Consider the following 5,387-nt stretch of genomic DNA (forward strand, 5'->3'; position numbering starts at 1 on the left):
TTTTCATTAATCTTAATAAGTAAGAAATGTAGGAGTGAAACCTTCAATTTTAAATCTGTTGCATTTAGTTAAAGAAACACTCATAATGAAGACCGGGGTCGGGTTACTCAATGGCATAAACCAGCTAACGAGTCACTCTCTCCTTTGCATCGGACATCAATTTTAGCTAAATTTACTTTAAGAAAAAGTTATCTCAACATTAAAATCAGGAGATAGAAACTACGGCCTGCAAATTTACCAAGCCCGTGTGTGGCCAAGAGGGCCAGACAGTATAAAAAACTCAATTGCAAATTAAGTAGTATTATTTGCCGAACTCTTTGCCCGAAATATATTTTGCCTGCATATTTAAGAAGTTATAAAAACACACAGACACAAAAATATATGTATATATATACATACATATATATATACATATATATATATATACACATATATACATATATATATATATATATATATATATATATATATATATATATATATATATATATATACCATGTATATATATATATATATATATATATATATATATATAAATGTATTTATATATATGTATATATATATAAATGTATTTATATATATATATATATATATATATATAAATGTATTTATATATTATATATATATATATATATATATATATATATATATATATATGTATATACCCTGTATATATACATATATATATGTGTGTGTGTGTTTATACATATGTGTATATATATAATTTATATATATACACCCTGTACATATATATATATATATATATATATATATATATATATAAATATTATATATATGTATATATACATATATATATATATATATATATGCGTGTATATATATATATATATATATATATATATATATATATATATATATATATATATATGAATATATATATGTATATATATTACACGGAAAAAGAGAGAGAGAGAGAGAGAGAGAGAGAGAGAGAGAGAGAGAGAGAGAGAGAGAGAGAGAGAGAGAGAGAGTTGTGTGTGTTTGTGAAAAGATTAAATTTTATGAGAAACTACAGGGTGTTGTTGGCCAATCACAAAAACATGACATCATCATAATTACGGGTGATCTAAATGGCAAAGCTGGCAAAGAAATTCAAGCATTATGCCCTAGCAATTAGTCAAGAAACCTTTCATATTGAATCAAATGATAATGGAAATAATTTGCACTCACCGATATCCTTATCATAGGAGGAACTATCCTCCCACATAAAGAGATACATAGTAGGACATGGAAATCACCAGATAATAGAACACTTGATCAGATTGACCTCATTCTTATTATTATGAAACATAAAGGTGCACTACAGGATTTGAGGACCTTCAGTGGAGCAGACTGTGACGGACCATTATTTAGTATGCGCTAAAATAAAAGCAAAACTGTCAATGAAAAGGTTATCAATGGAGAAAAATCTACGCTTTGATGTAGATGAATTAAAGAATGATAAAGTTTAAAATAATTTTCATGTAAAACCTACAAATCGTTCCCAGATACTAGATATACTGGAAGACCAAGAAGGCCTAACAAGGTCTAGTGTGAATAGCCTACAATATGGAAGAATACAAGTGAGACAGTAAAGGAAGCCGCTAAAGAAGAAGTAGGATATATAGCGAAACAGAGAAAGAATTATTGGTTGGATGAAGAATGTGATGAAACAGCAAAAGTAAACAAAAATAGCATACTTAGCAACACTACAAAATCCAAATAATGAAGAGTTGCAAGAAATACTAAGACAAAGGAATAGGGAAGTAAATCGAATGACGAGACGAGGACACTCAATGAAGAATTAGAGAATATTGATAAAAACAAAAGGGAGGGTAGAATTAGACAACACTATTAAGGGATTGGAAAACTGAGGAAAGGATACCAAGCAAACCCCACAATAATGAGAGACGATCAAGGAAATATAAGCGAAGAAGAAAAGCTAATGATTGAGTATAAAAACTACTTTGAAGAATTATTGAACAAACCAGAACCCAATTACACATTTCCCTACACAATGTTACATGGTCCAGAAATTGAAATAGATGAACAAACCATTTGATACGTGAAAACAGTAATAAAAGCCCTTAAAAGTAACAAGAGCCCTGGCAAAGATATTATACCAAATGAAATTTGGAAACTCTGTGGAGAAATCTTGGAAAATTGTCTATATAAGTTGATAGGACTGATCTGAAGAAAGGCGAAAACGCCAGATGATTGGGAAGAAAGAATTGTTGTACCATTACACAAAAAGGAGGATCGACTAAATTATCTTCCCATTAATAATGTATTACAGATTGGTTGCTTATGGTTAGGCTATTGTTATTTACAATTTAACCGATTACTGAAAAATATTGTGAATTTAGTAAATAAATTCAGGCATATGATAGTATACATAGACCATTAATGTGGGAGATGCTAAAAGAAATGGAATCCCAAGCAAATTTATACGTCTAACGAAATCCTGCTACACAAACACCAAATGCTTAGTAAGATAAAATGTGTGTTTTTTATTTAATTGTTGAGTGGGAACTTGTTGTTCTGGGAAAGTCTCCCTACGTCAGTTCCTAAAAGATCAGCAGGGGAGGAAAAGGAGCACTATCACTCAAGGCACAAACACCCTGTTAATAACTTTGATGAGGTAGTTCACATACCTTCACTCAAAATGCAAAATAAGAAATTGTACTCTGTCCAGAGGACTGAAAACTCCACACGTGAAATAAAAAGTAATTTGATGGCCTTCTCTAGCTTTGTCAGGTCCAAGGTCATCTACACTCTTAGGCTCTGTTTCGGTTCCGTTCCAGGGACCCCAGTGAGATGCTGGACAGGAATTTTACGTTGATTAATTATTGAGACAATGGCAATGGATGGGAGCAGTGATGTAGTGTAAAGTAAAAGTTAAAGATATGAATCTTTACCTTCGAAGCATTTAGATTAAATACTAAGTCACTCGCTAACACACTATTACTCTTAACTTACTTAAACTTACTCCTTTCAAAATATCGGGTATACTGTCCCAAGATTAAATATTCATAATGACATAATCAAATAAATGATGGAGTAAAAATACGAAGCTGTAATTAACCTAATCTTACTTTATTACACAAATTTACATTAAAAGGAACGGACATCTTAACACAAAGTAAAGAGGATCAATAACACAAAATGTGATAAAAAGAAATGCAAAATGATAGAAATATGGTTGCTTAGACTCGTGGTTTTCTGCAATGATTTATGATTGAAATGGGGTTGGACACACGGCCCTGTGACCTCGAGACTGTGCTAGTCTCGAAAGCAAAAGTGATATGCAAAATCTGTACACACAATCCAACCGCACACAGCCCGAAATATTTAACAGCCAGCTAAACTTAGATCAAATAAAAATTAATCTAAGCTAAAAATGTGGAAAAAGTAGTGGCCATGTGTTTTTACCTGCACTCCTTACTTGGAAGACAGCCCTTGTCCTCAAATGGCTGTTGATTGAATTGCCGTTGACCGAATAGTTTGCACCCTTGACTGGCCCACCCTTGGAATCCTCACTTTTGGTAGATAGGGTTTACCAGGCTCGTCTTCTTCCGTATGTCCAGCTGAGAAACAAAACACAGAAATTCCTTTGTTTGGTGGGAGTCCAGTTGTGGGGGCTTGAGCCAGAGGTGCACAAAATCACTGACTAGGTCGGTCACCCGGTTAAAACTACGACAATTAGGTCGTGTGGGTTCACCTGGCTTCACCTTCCAAAACAGGTGAGGGCCATGATGCAAGTAACCCAGTGGAGGTGCCATATCGGGGCTGGGTAATGTATGGTTGTAGGCTAAGTAGTTAGGAGGAGGCAGGATTTTTGTACAAAATACTTAGAGAAATCTTGCTGCTCTAAGGGAATATACATATACAATAATCCTACCTATGCTGGCTTGCTAAAAATTAAGCTTAAATAAGAAATTAGCAATAGGCTGGTGCGATGGGCATACATCTTAAAATTAACAGACTTGAATTGGTGCTAAGAGATAAAAGCTGCATTCAAGTCAGCAGTATTAAAATTATATTAAAAACCAGTTTAATAATTTATCTCGACACACGTAGTTTGAGGAAAGAACCACCGTACGCCGGCGTAAGGCTTTTGCTGTGCATTTCTATGCTGTGATGTCACGAACATGGCGTACGCTATTGTCAATAAGTTTAGTTACTTTAAAATAGGTCTCCCGATGTTCCGGTAAAGAAAACTTAAAGTAAGAGTGGGAGAAAAAGTTTGAGGGTAATTGCAATATTAGGAGAGAGCCTAAATACAAAAGGGAGAAGAAGAGTGAAGAAAAATTCTTCACAAGATATGAAGGAAAAACAACTTCCTCCTTCACCATCAGAAATGAGCTCAAGCAAAGTTGCTTACTATCCCCTCAGCTTTTCAACATTGTAATGGAAAAAGTAGCCAGGATACTAATGAAAGACAGCTTGGAGCACAGTTCAGAAAACTATTAATCAACTGTCTAACAAATGTAGATGATAGAGATATTGTCACTGAAGATACAGAAAATATTATAACAGAATTTAAAGAAAAAACAGAGAAGGTTGAAATTACATTAAATGAAGAAAAAACAAAAATAATGGAAATAACTGGAACCCCATAACTGATGCTCGAAATACCCAGCTAGCAGATGTTATATTTCAGTTTACTTGACCTGTTTAAAGAGAGATCTATCTCCGAAAAGACAAAATTAAAGGTATACAACACAATAATACGTCCAATACTGCATTTATGACTGTAAAGATGCTTAAATATCTAGTAAGAAATATTAATTCCCTCGTCTCTAGAGTAATACACTACTAAAGTTCTTGGAAAACGCTTAGAGGTCTGTTAGATTAAAATTTTGAGGAAAATCACGAGACCCCTCTGTGACCTAGACTGGGTCCTGACATTGTAAGTTACAAGGTTCAGTTTCCAAAGGTAGCTGTTTTAGTCCAGAGATGTTTAACAACCCCTGCAGTGAGATGTATCTGGCCGCCACCTTGAGCAGTTGTTCCACTGCTGCTGAGACTGGGGGCCAAGATGAGGTCGTTTTATTCATGTCTGGGTTTTGGCCAGTTTTCAGCAACACACTGGCCGCTGCAGATTGGTGTTAGTGAAAGATTTTGGTCTGATTGCTCACAGCAAACCAACCTGGTATGGTTACCACTGACTAATATAGCTTTGTTGATCATGGTAATGTGCAAACTCTTTCACCACATTATGGTATCCCCACTCATAAAGTATAAATAAATATATATATATATATATATATATATATATATATATATATATATATATATATGTATATATATATATATATGATATATATATATATACATATATGTATATATATATATATATATATATATGCATATATATATAAATA

Source organism: Palaemon carinicauda, chromosome 8 (assembly GCF_036898095.1).
Source record: "Palaemon carinicauda isolate YSFRI2023 chromosome 8, ASM3689809v2, whole genome shotgun sequence".
In the NCBI taxonomy this organism is placed as follows: Eukaryota; Metazoa; Arthropoda; class Malacostraca; order Decapoda; family Palaemonidae; genus Palaemon; species Palaemon carinicauda.